The sequence below is a fragment of the Siniperca chuatsi genome, linkage group LG9, assembly GCF_020085105.1.
Source record: "Siniperca chuatsi isolate FFG_IHB_CAS linkage group LG9, ASM2008510v1, whole genome shotgun sequence".
NCBI classification, from domain to species: Eukaryota; Metazoa; Chordata; class Actinopteri; order Centrarchiformes; family Sinipercidae; genus Siniperca; species Siniperca chuatsi.
Genome location: NC_058050.1, coordinates 26,033,154 through 26,051,628, shown reverse-complemented (window position 1 = coordinate 26,051,628; position 18,475 = coordinate 26,033,154). Strand labels below are relative to the sequence as shown.

The window sequence follows — 18,475 nt, the reverse complement described above, 5'->3', positions numbered from 1 at the left end:
AAATTTTTGTTTTTTTTATCAGAAAATCTATTGTTTTTGCATTCAGTGCTTAAATGGGACAAACATTAGTGCATAAGATGAGAACCACGATGTGAGAAGCATGTGACAGAGTGGTTTATGTTACAGGCACAGTCCTCTGACCCTTCAAAACCCCAATTAGTATTCCTGTAGAATTTATTACCACGCCTGGCAACACTTCTTGTTGATTACCTCTCTACTCATTAAAGTGAAAGTAGATTTATGGACAGATCTGACTGATGCATGGGTGAGGAGGGGGAAAAAATCTCATTGTCAAACTGGTGACAAATCCATACGTGATCCAGTGCAGTGTGGTTGATGCTTTCAAAAGTGCCAGACATTCATAAGCATCATTATTTTGATCTAAACGGAGGCAGGGGTTATATGGGGTAACCTGCTTTACTAGTGACCAATGATGTATCAGCCATATCTGAGGTACAAAATGCCTCTCATCCACACACACACATACACACACACGTATACAATAAAACTGTAAATTATTTTGTTTTCTTAATGCATGTTATGCAAAATCTATGGACAAATATGGTCATGTGTAGCTAAATTGGACTTGGGCAACATTACAGTTACAAGTAACAGTTACAATGAATTGTATTATTGGCTTGTCAGATTGTATGAGATGACGTGAGATGCAGAAAATGGGAATATACTGTAAGGCACAGCACTTTACCACCACCTTCTGGTCTTATACACAACACCATGCTGTGCCTTGATTGATTGAAAATTCTAGGCACACTTCTTTCCCAGAATTTATCATGTATCACCTGTTGAAGAAGAAAGGATGTGTTTTTTATGTATTAGCAAGATCACTTTTTCACATTTTTTGGTTTGTTTGCTTTTTAAACCTTTATTTAGTCAGGGTTTCACTGAGTTTCACTTTTGCAGAAACACACATTCCTGCCCAGTGTACCGCAGTCTGATCTGATGGCCACTGAGCAGTGCTACTGGTGCTCAAGGGCACCTCAGTGGTGGTAAGAGGAGCTAGTGAGGGAGGGGCAAGCACTGCTTTTTCACTTTCCCCACCCAGATCTACCCTGCCGGTCCGGGGGGGTTGAACTCGGTAACGAGCTTGCTTCACTAACCTTTAGACCACCAGTGCCCCCCTCCTACAGAGGAGCAGAATGACTACACATGACATAGCTGTGTCGCTTGTAGTCGTTTTGTCTGTCTCTGCAGGTGAACCAGAACTCTCAGGTGCTGCTTTTGGTGCTACAGCAGCCTACACTATACACTATACAGTGTGCTATTATAGGAAACCATAAAGTTAAGCCTGAGATTCAGGTTCTATTTCCTTAAGGCAGAGCTATTCTGCAGTTCTGATTTAAATTGCTTAACTAATTTTATTGTATTTTAATGAAACGTAACTGTAGCCTCAGTATGCTGTGCAGCTGTAATATGAAATGAATTGATAGATAAAACAAACAAATATTGGGTTGAATTTGGTTGGCAGATACTCATTATTAAAAGACGCTGATAAGGATCAGGAGCAAAATAACATGATCACAACAGACCTCTTTTTAACTGAGCTCTGTGACTTTCCAACAAGAAATGTTAACAGTCGCTTCAAACAGAGGTTCTGGCCAAGGGGCCCCCTGACCCCTTGAGCCTGTGCCTGGAAGACCTGTTCAGTAATCCATCCATGCTTCTTTTTATCTAAAATATAAGTTTCCTTAAAACTTGCAAACACTGGATAATCCTGTAATTTGACAAGAAGAAAAGTCTCATGAAAACATATGCTAAAGACAGGAAAACTGTATTAGCAAAGATGCATGTAGATATACCCCCGTTGTCCAAGTTAAATGACAAGAGAAACTGTAGTAGACCAGTACACATCCTACTGCACTAACCAAAAGTTAGATCATTCGATGTTAAATAGGTAGATTTCTGTTGTTAGCCTGGGGAATTGCACTGCAAGTTACATTTGTGCTGTTAGCTTTGTGATACTCAATCACTGTGGGTGAGGAAATGCCCTACCTTCCCTGGTTGTCCACTAGATGACGCCAGAGTCTAAAGAATCATAATGTGATTCAACTCGAGGTGGCTAGAGAGGAGGAATAAGACAGAACTCTCACTCTGCTGTTTTTCTGGACACCACACATCAGAATCAGAATCAGAAATACTTTATTGATCCCCGAGGGGAAACTCTTTTGTTACAGCTGCTCACTGTCACGTCAGTGCACACAGGGATAGAAGTACTAAGCAAATCAGAATACAATACACTATAATACAGATAAATTAAGTGCCAAGTGTATATAAGTATAAAATTAAAATAAGTGTAAAGTGCAAAGTGGATTTACCGGTTGATGATAAGTATGTACGGTATAATAATACAATGTAATAATATAAGTAGTAAGTAATAGTGCATGAACTGTCAAGTTAAGTGTAGCTTATTAAGATGATTATGAGACAGTGGATACCGTCTCATAATGTACGCAGATATGAGTTTTTCACATATTGCTTCCAGAGTAGAGAATTAAAATGTCGCTTTTTGTAAACACAACTACCACTCGTGCCATGTTTTATAAAACATGTCTAATGGTAAAGTTTATGCTTTGTCCGAAGGCGCATGCGTCACGACAGACACAATTCAGCAGACCGGAAGATGGGCCACTTTTCCTCTCATGCAGCACATCTTCTTTACACACTATCTTTTACAGTCTACGAGCTACACACTGACACTTGTTGGGGATACATGTGTTCCTGTGTTGCTCTACCGATTTACCGGCAGATGAAGAAACCACGTCTGGTGACATTTCTAATCTAAGTGGTAAGTCTCCTGTTTGGGGTTAGCTATTTACGGCATTTATAGCTCTTATTGGCATGTTTCATCTTAAATACCCTAATTGAGACTCAGTATATAGCTCTGTTACGTTGTGGTAACGTTAAACATATAGTTTAACCTGGTTCAAAATGAAACCAGTCTCATAACAATTACTTCCACATATACCAGCGTTTATAAAACCTTTAGCTAGCTACTTTTTGTGCAGCAGGTTAGGTCAACATACAGTATACCGTGTGTAACGTTAGCTGTATGCTTTGGCGAATCCAAAAACCGCAGCGTTTTAGCTTGCTATGCTAATTGAGCTTTGTAGCGTAGAAACCAACTTCTTTCTTTGGCTCCGTTTTGATGCCATAAGGTTTTAATGTTCCGCGGGCTTTTGTTCCACGATAAACGTATGACTACGTTTATTATAACATGCGTCGTGCTCTCATTGTTGTGCGTTTACAAATGCTGTAAAGAGTTTGTGCTGTAACGTTAGGCGGATACAAAGTGAAGATACCAGAGGGATTTAGGTTGAACCGAAGGTGTTTTGACAACATATGTAAAGTAAGTTAGGAATTCCCAAAGGTGTTTCTCAGGAACCCCAGACAACACAGAGCCATGTTCGAAAAGATGTCGTAATTTGTTATTGCATATTTGGCACAGACAGCTCTGTATTGGGGAGATAACAGTTGTACAGTAAAAACGAAATTAGTCGCTTTGAGGCCTTGCCTCATGTTATAACTTTAAGCGACCAAATAATAATTAACCATATGTAAACTGCAGAGTAGTCTCGGTGTAGGCTATACACGACCTTTAGAGAGTTTGCAAATCTCTGCATTACAGAGATTTCTCACTTATGGCCAAGATGCAACTGATTTGCTGTCACAGTCCAGTAAAATATAAACAAACCTAAACTCGGTTCACCCACTTTTTATATGAATTTATCAAATGTTTTGCCATTACATCAACTGTGATTAAAACGTATTGTGTATATCACATTAAGCAGTGTTAGACACTAGAGCTAGACTGATAAATCAGCCAGGCCGATATTAGCTTCTTGTATCAGTAGTGGTGTAAACAGTTTCACCATTACATAGTTTGTCCACCAGCGAGAAACTGTAAAATGTCCCGTTATTATATATCTTGGTCACAACTCTGTAAAAAACAAATCTAAGGGATCCATATCAAGATTGAATGTTTGTTTAAGAAAAATTAGTGGTGGCTGATATATCATTATTGTAACTCCCAAATATCGATATCAGTATCTGCCTGAAAAATCCAGTATTGGTTGGCCTATATTAGACACCTGGTGTCACACATTAGGGCTATGTGACGATGTAGGAAAAACTTTGATTAAATGTAGTATTTTTAATTTCGCTTTAGCATCTAACAATTGTTTTTATTATCGATTCATTATCTGCAGATTCATTTAAATTGCAAATATTATTCAAATATTAATGACTCATGTGGCCTATAAAATATCAGAAAATAATGAAATGTGCTCATCACAATTTCCTTGAGACCAAAATGACAAAAACAAATTCAGTTTACTACAATGTAAGACAAGAAAAAGCAGAACATCTTCACATTTGAGATGCTGGAACCAGCAAATATTTGGCTTTTTTACTTAAAAAATGACGATAAATCAGTTTAAAAAAAAGTTGTATATTAATTTTCTGTTGGTCATTTAGTCGACTTATCGTTTCAGCTCTATTTAATTTATATCAAAAACAATTGAAATACGTCTAAGTTACATCTCTGGTAGATGGATGTAGTACACTGCTGGAGCTAGTGGGAATATTACTGTATTCCTCCTCTATATTTTTATGGTTAGAGTTAAAATACTGACTACACTCAACAGTCAGAAACATTTTTTCAGCACGTCTCTAAAAATCTCTGTCAGTATGATTACATGTTTTATATGTTGTTAAAGAAGTGTAAAACATCTGGTAGCAGTGTTAAGGAGGTGTTGGTTGGGGGAGATCAATAACAAGAAAGCAGTGGTAGCAGCCCACTTCTGGATGTGCAAAGTAGATTTCTCACCTTATCACGTCAGTTTATTGCATGTACACCCGACGAGCCAACATCTGGGGCAGGTCGCACATCATCAGGCAGTGTGGTATTCCTGATAGCTGTAGTCAGCATCAACAGGCTGAGCAGGTAGGCGGCTCACTTCTGCTGCTAGGGCTTAATGGTAGATTTGGTCAAATTTTACCATGGGGATTATGATGAAGAAATAAAGCTTTTTTTTTTCATTCAAGCTAACCTGTTTGTCCAAGTAAGCCGCAAGTGAATGATACTTAGCTATTTCCTGTTTTTCAAGTAATGCATTTCATTAAAAAAAAAAAACTGGTAGGAGGATGCCATCTCCCTGGTGGTTCTGTTGACTCATATTTACTGAAAAAGTACTGACTTCCGGTCAGGCCTGGGAAGTGTGCACACAAATAAGATTAGAAGAGTGTACTTAGACTTAATACATGGAATATCACTGTTTTTCATCTGGTTGGCTATGTTCAACACCAGGGTTAAAACCCCTATTACACATGGATTATGCTGTTCCTCCACTACAGGGTGAAGGTGCTTCTACGATAGTGTTATTGCAAATCACGTTGGTGATCTAACCTTGCAGTGCATGACTAGCTTGGATGTTTCTGATATTATCTTTTAAATTATGCATTGTTAATATTTCTTGTGCTTGTGATTTTTTTTTTTTTGCCAGCCATACTAACACTACTGCACACACATTTATGGATACAAACACAACATACGCTACAGTACATAGCCACATGTCAAATACAGTAAGTGTAGAAACACTGGTTGTTTTACTTGTCAATTGAATACCAGAATGACATGGAGTCTGGCAGTAAAACTGATGTTAAAATGTCCTTTTCCATCTTTCCTCAGGGGCTGTTAACTTTCAGAAAAGGTAATTGGTGCATAAGGAAGGACACTGTAAACCCAAACTCCAGAAGGAGTGACCCAGCAGTCTGAAACCACTCACCTGGGCTTCTACCTGGTGAGTGACAGAACTACAGCAATTGAATTAGTTGTTGCCTACATGTTTCATAGCTTGAGAGACTGTAAATAAATGCAGGAGTTATGAGGACATCAGTGTTTAGACATCAAACTTCGTATCACAAAACAGGTGCATACATTAGAGATTCTCTGGGGCATCCCAGAGGACAGCCATTGTAAAAGATTGATCTCACTACTGTGAATGTATCTTGATTGGGGCAGCAGTGATTATTTTTGTGTCAACTTCTGTAAGCACACACTTACCATGACACACTGCATTTGTTAGTAAAAGCTCTGGTTAACACTGTGGTCTCAGAGCATGGGTTGGAACCTGTTTCTTTCCACAGTTCAATGACATGCGTTTTAACTTCCTCCCTTCTTTTAAAAGATTGAAAAGTATCAGAGCCAGGACAACCAGGTTCTGTAACAGCGCTCACCCAGAGGCCGTTCATGCTTTTAACTCCTAAATCATTAATTTGTTATTATTCCTATGTATAAGACACTGTAAGTGTATAAATACAATGGTATACATCAAAGCTGGGTTGTGGTACTGATAGCATCTTCATGGGAACACTTGCTTCAAAGATGAGATGGTTACTGTATATGATGTTTTTGTTTGTTTTTGCTTTGTGTGATACATTCTCACCAAATTCCTATCAACTATATTGAAATGGCAATAAAGTATTCAACCTTGAATTGTGAAATTACTATAAAATGTGTAGTGAATGGCAAAAAATGGCAGTAGTGAGCAGGATGAGAGCAGTAGACGTGTTCCCTGTAATGGTGCAATGAATGTGTTGGTATTCAGCCAGGACTGACAGCAAGGCATCACTTTTGGTTGTTTGGTTTTCTTTGGCTCGTTTTCCTTATCAAACACGGACACAGTGTGGGAAACAGTTTCTACAGTTGTCCTTCAGTTTTCCCAGGATGGATTGTTAGAATTGTTGGCATTCCTCATTGAAACCAAGGACACAGCTATACTGCAGCTAGCTGAGGCCCCCTTGCTCATAATAAGAATGTTGAACAAATCAAATTAAGGATAGATTTTGTTTATTTTTTAACTTGGCATGTCTGCCTTTATTGGCAAGTTAATTTTAAATATTGAGACTGGAGAGGATGAGAGAACTTGAGGGGGACACATGCCAGATCTGAACCCAGGATGTCACAGGCACATGGTATGTGCCTTTAGACCACAAAGCCAGCAGGATGCTCCATATAAGGGAAACTTAAAGACAAATGCTGAAACTATATTTCCATGATGTCCTGTGAAGAAGAAAAATAATCCACTGAGATTCTAAATGTCAAGGCATTTCATTCATGAAATATCCTTGAAACACTGGTGTACAGACAAATATAACAGCATCCCACCTCAGTGTACAGAGCTCTGCAGTAGTTCCCTCGTGCCTCTGCCCTGCTCTACACAAGTGGCTTAGTGGCTGAGATCAAACAGGATCATCAGCTGTCAGCCTCATGCTTCCCACAGACACGGTGGTGACAGCTTGAACAAGGGAACATGATGTACTGTCCAGTGCCTTTAGGAGAAGGTCTGGCACACTACAGCCCCTCATTCCATCTATTCATGGGCTGATCGTATGTTGTGTGGGTCACTTATGAGTTGATGCCAATCAGTTTCATATTATTTAAAATTGTCACCCAGTTCACTTCCACCTATTCTTAAAATTTAGATTTTTTTATATATATATATATATATATACACACACCCTGTATGTGTCTGCTCTGTTGACTTTTTTCGTCAGCACTATGTTTTATAAAGTCGCCCAAAAAACACAACTCGCTTTTCTTTTTTATCAACAATTCTGTTTTCACAACAGCAGGTGAGCCGCGTGTGGAGGAGCATTGTTGTAAATTATGTAGCCTATCGAAATGATCGAAACCAACGTGGTACCAAATGACATCGGCACCAACAGGTGCACTTAGAAGCTTTAACAAAACAGCATAAGTAGGCCTACATTAAACAGGAGTCTCTCTCTCTCTCTCTCTCTCTCTCTCTCTCTCTCTCTCTCTCAGAGCATATGCAATTGTCAGTAGACCGCACAGGAGGGGAGGTAGAGCGAGGGGAGATTTTCCACTAGTTAATCGATCGTTTATTTTTATTTTTATCAGACCTGCATGTGCACCCTGGAGCCCTGTGTAGGCAAGATATTTGAGCATGGAAGTTCTTTCTTTACTTTGAACAGTATCTGTGACAAAATATCTCAAATCACAGGTCTACTTAATAGCTTTTTAGAGCTTTCAGCCACATCTCACTGTCTTCAACAAATGGAACAGCTCCATTCACTGTTGAAGACCATGAGATGCGGTTTAAAGCTTGAAAAAAGCTAGCAAGTGGACCCTGACACAGATTTGACATTGCATTAAAGTGGCTATAATCAATGTTTTTATTTTAACAATGCTTTCACATGACTACTTGAATGTTAAAGAGATCGCTCAGGGATGAACCCACAGAAAATTATCAGCATAGTGGAGCATTTAGCGGCTAAAAAGCCAGATATTTTTCTCAGGAGTTTGTGGGGAGCTAAAAGAAGAGTAAATATTGCACACAGACAAGCACAAACACCTAGTGCAAGTTAGCAAACAAGTTCGCCATATCAACTTTAATGAAGCCTTGGAACAAGCAAATGAAGACTCAATTTTGTATTAAGTTTTTTTTTTTTTTTTTTTTTTTAGAAATTGGCTTTAGAATTTGGTTCTAAAGAGCTAATGAAGAAGTCACATCTGGGGCCAGTTTTCCCAAATTTGCAACATCCAAGCTGCAACTTGCAACATAAGATAATTTTTCCTTTTGTGCAATGGGCCCCAGTATCCCAAAGATACACTATGCATATTCTCAGAGGCAAAGTAAAAGACCCCATTCCCAAATGCAAACAGGCCTACTGGAGCCTCTTTGGTAGACACCTCTGTCAACATCACCCAGGTGCTTAAAGTCAGTGTGGAACATCTACCCCAGTGGGCAACATACCATGGTGCATCCATTTATGAACTGCCTTAATAGGCAGCAGCTGTGGTATTTCACAGTGATCTCTCTTTGTCTGTGTGTCATTCTGCCTGCTCCATATGTGGCTTCAAGCCTATATACAGCATGGCACAATGTGGGTTAAAATATGAATATTTAGCCAAAAATTGACTGAAAGATTTTCATTATGCATGTTTACTGTTGCTCGTGTCCACACTGGGTCTATAATAGAATGAGACCAGCCCCAGCTCCCTTTTCACATAGTTATGAGACTTTGTTTCATGTCAAGTCAGTAGGAACAATCTACCTCCTATAAAATTCACAGTGCTATTTTTTTCTGTAATAAATGTCATTGGCAGAATGAGGTAAACAGCAGTAGTTGTTTTCACTTGTTGCTGTTGCTAACATCAGATGTGTCTTTAATCTTCTACAACAGCTGCTAAATTTCACTCTGAGGCCTATTCGGTCTCCATGCCATACATAGATTGAGATAGACTGATACACAGTGAAGAAGAAACAGAATGCACACATAAAATGTAGGTGTGATTACAAATATAAACATACAGGTGACACCACACAAAGACATACAGTACTGTAGACAGGCAGGCAGACAGCTGGTTGATAAAATGCAAGAGTCAAACTGTGACTGACGTAAGTATGCATTTTTATTTTGAAGTGCTAAAAATTGTATGCACTATAACCAGTGTTGGGGTTAACATGTTACAGTAACATATTACTTTTAGCAGTACCGAAGTAATATAACACATTACTAATAGGGTTACGGTAATATTATTACATTTACTATGTCAAGTAATGTGTTACTACCATGTTTTTAGGTTTTTTGCCTTTATTTGATAGGAACAGCTGAAGGCAGACAGGAAATGGGGGGGGGGTGTGACATGCACGCTCTACCAGGTGAGCTACCGCGGCGCCCAGTTTATCAGACTCTACGTTTTCAAAATGGGTATACTCCCATTACTTTCACTTTATCAAAGAAAAGGATAATAACATAATAGTCAAGTGCAATCTATGTCTAGGGAAGCCGAGGGAACTCTCTACAGCGAGAAATAGCACAAGTAACCTGAAAAATATTTATTGCAATCTCATAATTTAAAACACTTTGATCCTTTGTCTGCCTACCCATCCCTGTGTCCAAGGCTATTCATTTATTTAAGAAGGTCTAGGCTATTTAATTGTTCTATATCATCACACTATTATTAATATAAGTGGGCAATTTTAATACAAAGTGTTAACCACTGCATGTGAATGCATTAATGGGTGAGCTCTGCGCTCCAGAGGAGAGGAGAGGAGAGCCTTCATTAGGCTATACAATATCACCACTGGATTTGTAATGAACTGCCATAAACTTGAGCTTCTGTGCTTTGATTACCCGCTATGAAACAACATTATCCTCTTTCATTTTATAATGCCTAGTCATATTTCTTCAGTTATTTTGGTGAAAGTAACTCTAAAGTAGTGTAATCAGTAACGCATGACTCTACACAGACAGTGATATTGTAAAGTAACTTATTATGTTCAAATGAAAGTAACTAGTAATATGTAATATATTACATATTGAAAGTAACTTGCCCAACACTGACTACACCCTTAAACCACACACACCATTACCTCACCAGTTACACAGTGACACCCCACCGCCAAGGCCAGACAGATTGTCAGAAGTGGTGACATCAATAGCTGCGAGTTGTGTTGGGAGAGCTGAGAAGAGTTGCTAAGCTCCATTGACAGGCTTTGGCTTCACACCCTGGCTGGCCAGGAGTCCATGAGCATGCCCGAATTAGTACAGGGCATTTCCCACTATGTGAGAATGCTGTGGTGGCTGGAACGCCTGTCACTGTCAAACAAGTGTGAAGACCTGGATATACAGTTGACTTCAGAGGGATTTTTTAGGGACCTAGAATGCCATATCTAGGATGAGCAATTGATTCTGGCAAATGTGAAAGCATGGGAATAAAAATAAGTTGCAGTAATAAGTGGAGCCTGACCGATATGGGATTTTTGAGGCAAATACCGATTTTAGAGGGGAAACATTCAGCGATTACCGATATGGCTGCTGATTTATTGAATTTTTGACCTGGAATGAAAATAGACCTTTTGTATGTACATTTTGCACTGATATGCCTATGCAAAGGTATTCAGAAGGCTGCTTTCTTAAACAAATCACTTTATTCAAGAATATTTAAGTTAAATATTATTTAACATGTTAAATAATTTAACATATACATTGCCAACCAATTCTAGAAATGTTTAAAAATTAAATAAATAGCTAAATAAACATCAGCACTGTATGTTCAGTATCAGTCAGTTGCTGACCATTTGAATAAAGAATAAATAAAATAAATAGCTATTAAACATCAGTCGATTGCTGAAGTAGCAGAAAATGCCATGGAAATACTCAAGTAAAGTACAAGTACCTCTAACTAAAGTACAGTACTAAATGTACTTAGTTACGTTCAACCACTGCTCTCAACTAAACCACATGGTTCGCTGCTGCCGAGTCAAGAGATACAGCACCTCTGCTATACACGTTCAGGGGAAACGTTCAACGTATCCGGTGAAAAAACAGTAACTCCAGTATGGGGACGTTATTTATTTACTTTCCAGCATTGCATCTCAGCAACTAGTTAACAACATAGCGTGAAGTCAACGCTCAACAAACTCAAACCATCACCGCATTATTTTTGTGTGAAACCACTCAGTGAACTGCATCTCTCACTCGCACAATATACGTCACCAACACCAACATGGCCATCCCTTGTAACGTAATCTTACCTGATGTGTTTTAGAAAGAACGAGCAAGACACGTTGCTCGTGTGGTTCGGGTGGTTTATGTTGGTAGTTGTCATATTTGTGCTGGTTTATAGTTTTAACCATTAATGAGCTGGTTTCATGACACCAGCTGTATTTTACTGGTATGACTTGAGTTCTTGAGAGCTGCTTCTTCTCTCTCTGATGTTACACTACTTGCAACTGTAGTGACAGCACACCCTGCTGGATGAACTTTCTAGGGACACCAATATATTAACACAAGCTTTTCTTTCTGCTTAATATACTGAAAAGAAAACAGTTTTATATCAGCTCATATCGGAAAACATATACGCCAATACCAATACATATGCGCTAGGCCAGTATCAGCTGATAATATAGCTCTAGTAATAACACGATCCTGATAGAAAGGTACAGACAGAGCAGCATTAAACACAAATAATATGGGGAGAAATTAATCTCAAAAGTAGTGACAAATGCATGTTTTATGATCCACAAATAAAACCAAGTATTGCTAATGTGGATACAATGTGAATGAACTGGTGAATTTGGTAAATCTATATGATAGGAAAAATAAAAATTTGTAAACACCATCATTTATTCACAAATCGTCATAAATCTTGTTCTAGTTATGAACCATGAAACACGCATTTGCCACTACTATTGAGACTAATTTCTCTCCATAAAATAACCAAATTTTTGAGAGAACCTAATTTTCAAGTATTTGCAGACTGCATAAAACATTTTTTTAGATAAAGAAAGATTACAAAAATGAATACATTTTATTCTAAACTCTTTGAGAGACTCCATTTTGTATTTAGAAGTAGGGTTGATGTCACAGAGGTGGGTGACTTCAGGAGCTATAATAACACTTCTGGAAATCTTCTAATGAGCCCTCTGCCAGAATACAATAGACTAGGTAAAGGGATATTTCATTATTTGTACCAAACACAAAACTCGCTGATAATGACTTAATAGTTAGTAATTTCTAATGAGAACATTTTCCCTACAAAAAATTTTAGGCCTTCAGCTTTTTGTCTTTAAAGGTTCTACATTTACCTTCAGAAAACCCTTGTTATTAATGACAACTGTGGCCGTTAACTGAAATGCAGTCAGCATCCTGTTGCTCACGCTGACACGCTCGCACTCCATAGGCTTGAACGAGTATCATCCTGGGCATCAGCCAAAACACGTGACGTGACATACATTAGACTGAACTCTGTAAGTTATTTTCCAGCATTCAGTATTCATTTCAATCATATTTACAGCCTACAACAGAAATACACTCATCAGCATCAGAAAAGGAAGTGCAGGGATTGGATTAAGTGCAGCAGACCTTGAGACAATCACTGCATACGGCATCTTCCAACCACCTAGCCAGACCAGCCGGAACAAATGCCACCACAAAGAGAAGAAAGCCAGGATAAGAGCTAAACTAATCCAGCTAGAGAAATACTTCGTCGGCCTACTTTGATTATGCACTCAGATAGTATTTTGCTAGCGATAACGTTAGCGAGCAAACAAGCTGAGGTTAGCCAGCCAGCTGCAACTCAGCCACACTATGTGGATCCAACGGCAGCCAACAAAGCGGCCTGCAAACGGCAAGCCAGCCAATCTACCAACTAGATCACCCCCTGGAGTCTGGATGATTAGCTGACGTTATCCACTTAAGACAGTATTTTGCTACGTTAGCTAGGTAGAAATTTCGTCCACGTTAGCAAGCAAGCTAACATTAGCTAGTGTTGTCCCATAAAAACTGTCCAGAGTCCTTTACATAAAAGTCTATCCACAGACTGTTAAGGCAACCGAGAAAGTCAATTCAATTTATTTATATAGCTCCAATTCATAACAGAAGTTATCTCGTTGCACTTTTCCTATAGAGCAGGTCTAGACCGTACTCTTTATAATGAGTGAGAGAATTCCAACTAGAATTTTAAAATAGTAATAATAATAATAATAATAATAGGAATGATAGTCATAGGAATAATAGTGACAATAATAGTAACAAAGCCAATAATAACAACTGTAGTAGGAGTTGTGGAGCCGGAACACGGGGGCAGCAGGTGGCCCACAACCACAGATCCAGTCTCTGCAGCTCTGGAGGTAGAAATACCTGCCGAAAGCAACAGAAGGAGAGAGGAGAGAGATGAGAAAGCACAAAACTATGGGAGAGGGAAGATGTAGAGTTAGTAACATGCACTAATGGGATTAAAATGCATACCGATGGAGAGGAGGAGAGAGGAAAGAGTGCATAATGGGAAGTCTCCCGACAGTCTAAGCCTATAGCAGCATAACTAAGGATGATTCAGGACTCACCCAAGCCAGCCCTAACTATAAGCTTTAAGAGAAGTCTTAAGCCTACTCTTAAATGTGGAGATGGTGTCTGCCTTCTGAACCCAAACTAGGATCTGATTCCACAGGAGAGGAGCTTGATAACTGAAGGCTCTGGCTCCCATTCTACTTTTGGAGACTCTAGGAACCACAAGTAACCCTTTATTCTGGGAGTGCAGTGTTCTAGTGGGGTAATAATGTACTATGGGCTCTTTAAGATACGATGGTGCCTGACCATTAAGAGCTTTGTAGGTGAGGGGAAGGATTTGAAATTCTATTCTGGATTTTACAGGGAGCCAGTGCAAAGAAGCTAATATTGGAGAAATATGATCTCTTTTCCTAATTCTTGTCAGTACACGTGCCGCAGTATTCTGGATCAACTGGACAGTAATAGGTACTTATGCAGGCAGCCTGAATTACAATAATCCAGCCTAGATGTAACAAATGCATGGACTAGTTTTTCGGCAACATTTTGAGACAGGTTGTGCATGATTTTTGCAATGTTACGTAGGTGAAAGAAGGCAGTCCTTAATGTTTGTTTCATGTGGGAGTTAAAGGATAAATCCTGATCAATGATAACTCAGAGGTTCCTTACGGTGGTGCTTGAGGCCAGGGCAATGCCATCTAGAGCAACTATATCTTTAGATAATGTGTCTTGGAGGTGTTTGTGGCCAAGTACAATAACTTCAGTTTTGTCAGAGTTTAACATCAGAAAATTGCAGGTCATCCAGGTTTGTATGTCCTTAAGGCATGCTTGAAGTTTAGCTTACTAGTTAGTTTCATCTGGCCTGATCAATCGATATAATTGGATATCATCCGCATAACTATGAAAGTTTATGGAGTGTTTCCCAATAATAATGCCTAAAGGAAGCATATATAAGGTGAATAGAATCGGTCCAAGCACAGAACCTTGTGGAACTCTGTGACTAACTTTGGCGTGCACGAAGGACTCACCGTTAACATGTACAAACTGAGATCGATCTGATAGATACGATTTAAACCAGCTTAGTGCGGTTCCTTTAATGCCAATTAAGTGTTCCAGTCTCTGTAACAGGTCATGGACAGGACATGGTCAGTGGTGTCGAATGCAGCACTAAGATCTAACAAGACAAGTAAAGAGACAAGTCCATTATCTGATGCAATTAAAAGGTCATTTGTAATTTTCACTAGTTTTGTCTCTGTGCTATGATGCACTCTAAATCCTGACTGAAAATCCTCAAATAAACTAATGTTATGTAGAAAGTCACACAACTGATTGGCAACTGCTTTCTCAAGGATCTTAGAGAGAAAGGGAAGGTTAGATATAGGTCTATAGTTGGCTGGAAACGCTGGATCAAGAGTGGGCTTTTAAGAAGAGCTTTAATTACAGCTATTTTAAAGGACTGTGGTACATAACCTGTTAATAAAGACAGATTGATCATATCCAGTAAAGAAGTGCTAACTAAGGGTAACACGTCTTTAAGCAGCCAAGTTGGAATGGGAAAGGGAAGGTTTAATTTTTTAAGTTACGTTACAATCCGTTCACACATTGGCAATATGATTAATACATGTAAATTGCTTCACATTCTTACATATGGTTCCTTTTAATTATCTTATTTATACAGTTTGTTGTAGGGATGCCCAGATCAATTGGCCGCCGATGGTTATCGGCCGATTATTCAGTAAAAATATGCGATTGGGATTAATTCTTTCTAGTCGCCATTCACGAAAAACAATCGATGACGCAAAAAACTTGAGCCAATTCTCAGCTGAATTGGTGTCATTAGCCCCTTTTACACAGCCTGTTCAATTTTTCCACCTCACCATTCTGTATAAAATAAAGGAAAATGAAATGGGGGGGACATTGTTGTTCCGCCTTTGAGCCAGCTGCGGAGGTAGTAACTGAGCTGAATCGACTTGTGTAAAAAGGATGAGCCGGCAGGACGGGACACACGTGTGCGTAGTGAGGTGTGCGGTTGAGCACGAGAGAGCGCAGCAGAGAGTGGCGGTGAATGAGAGCGGTGCAGTGGAAAAGGTGAGCAGTGAAGCTGTCAATCTGGCAGTAAATGTACAGTGTAGGTTACAGCTTCGCAAGACCAAATTAACGCTCCCGTGTGTTTCCCAACTGCTGGAATAGCGTCGCTATGACGATCAACTCCGCCTACATTGAGAGGGTACTATCTGCAGTGGAAAACGAAGTAGAGATACTAACATGCATGCTAACTAACCTAAAGGAACACACACCCCCAAAATGATTTATATATCAATTACGCACCCCGTTTTGCTTTGAATTCCTGAAGATTTTTTTTTCCGCATGCCTCCACGGGAGCGTAGAATGAATCCAAAACCCGCTATCTAGACCTGTTGAAGTTGAGGTTTTTAAAATAGCAAAACTACATCAAAACATCCCTTTAAAAACTCTCACACAACTCAAGCAGTATAATCTAAGTCTCATAACTAGTCGTATGCTTAATACTTGCAAAAAAATTAAATCATTTCTGGCGGAAAGCCCTGTAGGTTAACAAGTACTACACTCCTGTGGTTAAACACTCTCGTGCACGCCGCTGAGAGCAACAACCGCACTTCCATGCGTAGTGTAGTCCCGGCTCCCACTTGTTCACTGGCCAGGAGCTGCGCATGGCTGCTCAGGCGCACGAAAGTCACACAGCATTTATAGCCTAGGTTACACTGCCACCTGGTGGAGATAACAAACCAAAAAAACCGACTGGTATCGGCTGATATGGCTCATATCGGCGGGGGGAAAAACATGATTGCGGCATCCCTAGTTTTTTATATTTAAGCCACATTTATCACCATTATTGACGTATTACATTCACAAACCTTTGTAACTAATGCAGGTAAATATACACACAAGTAAATGCACACATGTCCACTCAAACACACATATATGAGTTGGGCCCACATGGTCTTTATGTAATGCTCCAGTTTGCCACCCAGTGTGCAGTAGAGGAGAGGTAGGATGAAAGCTTCTTGGAGCGACAGTTATATGAGAGAGGAACGGTAATGAGTGGGCTGGAAACCGTGACAGCCGGTCTGCCACAAGAAGGGGAGCGCGAGAGAGTGAATAAGAGGAGGGGGTTACACGTGGGAGTGTACCACAGCAAATATGGTAGGAAGACAACACGATGTAGCCGCAGCCCAGTTTCATTGAGCAGATGAGCGAATGAGCAAGCAAGCGTGTCTCGTCCAGACACCCACACTGCCTGGGCTGCTGTCCGACAAGATTAGCAATACATTGTTACGTCTTTCTCTATTTTTCTCTCTGTGTGTTAGGATGTTTTAAATACCTTGTGCCATTTCAGTATATATTCATTCCTGAGATATTACATGAGCCTGGTGAAATTCTTTCTTCTGGCAGGAGTCTTCTGTCTGTTCCTGAGTCCAGGATGAAAACTAAGGGGGACAGAGCTTTTGCTATCAGGGCCTCGAGGCTCTGGAACAACCTGCCGAAAGAAATTAGGTTGTCTGAGTCAGTGTCTTCTTTTAAGTCTCTTCTCGAGACGCATTTTATCAGAAAGCATATCCTGATTTTACCTGAGCTGTCTGTTTATTTTATTGTGTTTTTTTAATGTATTTTATCATTCACTGTGGTATTTTATTTCTCTCTCTGTGATGCACTTTGTACTTTGTTTTGATAAGTGCTTTATAAATAATGTTTTATTATTATTATTATTATTATTATTATTATTATTATTATCTTGCTAGTCATTCTAGCATCTATGTGATAAACAAGACTAATATAATCTCTTTTGTTGTTGCAGAGTGTAGTTCAGATAATTTAATGTACCCCCCACTGCCTGGGATGCAGGGCCAGCTACTGTAGCGTGGTGCACCTGTTTGAGCAGGTGGATTGCTTCAAGGATAATCAAAGTCCTTAGTAGCCACTAAGTCAGAGAGAGAGAGAGACAATGTTAAAAAAAAGAGATCTTATCAAAAGGGGAAAAGTTTAAGAAAAGTGTTTCTGCTGGTAGCTGCAGTAATGGGCAGTGGTGATTTGCTTTGTGGTGAAATTTTTTCAATATATTCTCATATGCCTAATTTACATACGGCTAGGATCCCAGTGCCGCACCACAATGTGATCTACTGTGATCAGAGCCTGTGATGGTGGCATGGCACAAGTGGTTTTCCATACAACAAGAATAGCAAGGGACGATTTCTATGTCAAGAGGAAGTACTGAGAGAGACCAGGAAAATAACTTTATGACACTAAAATAAAATGTGGTAGCTCATTGCTAAAACATGTTTAAGCCCTTTTAATTACATAATTTCAGTTCAGTTCATCTGTGGTGTTTGGACATTTATAAGGATTTTGTTTCCTCATAAATATAACAGAAATAGAGCCCAGGAGCTTGCTGCTAATGAAATGTTAATCCCTTGAAATACACAGTCTTCCTGCTCATTTGACACTGCCGCTGGTGTTTGATGTTTTGCATGAATGCACACACACACACACACACACACACACACACACACACACACACACAGAGGTTTTTTTGATCCTTCATCATTCTCTCCGAGTTAAATATTGTTCTAGTTTTTACACTTGATTCTAGCTGCTTTTTCTTACC

At 39.4% G+C, this 18,475-nt stretch overlaps 1 protein-coding gene across 3 annotated transcripts in view; it reads left to right on the top strand.

Annotated features, from left to right (window-relative positions):
- The first annotated feature begins 2,631 nt into the window (after positions 1–2,631).
- Positions 2,632–18,475, top strand: part of LOC122881240 (neurocalcin-delta A) — a 79,794-nt gene continuing 63,950 nt past the window's right edge. For 2 of the 3 annotated variants that reach the window (XM_044207157.1, XM_044207154.1), the window contains exons 1-2: positions 2,632–2,803; positions 5,705–5,816. The gene's annotated coding sequence lies outside the window, so the exon portion shown is untranslated. The remainder of the gene's footprint in view (positions 2,804–5,704; positions 5,817–18,475) is intronic. The other variant, XM_044207155.1, reaches the window with a different exon arrangement.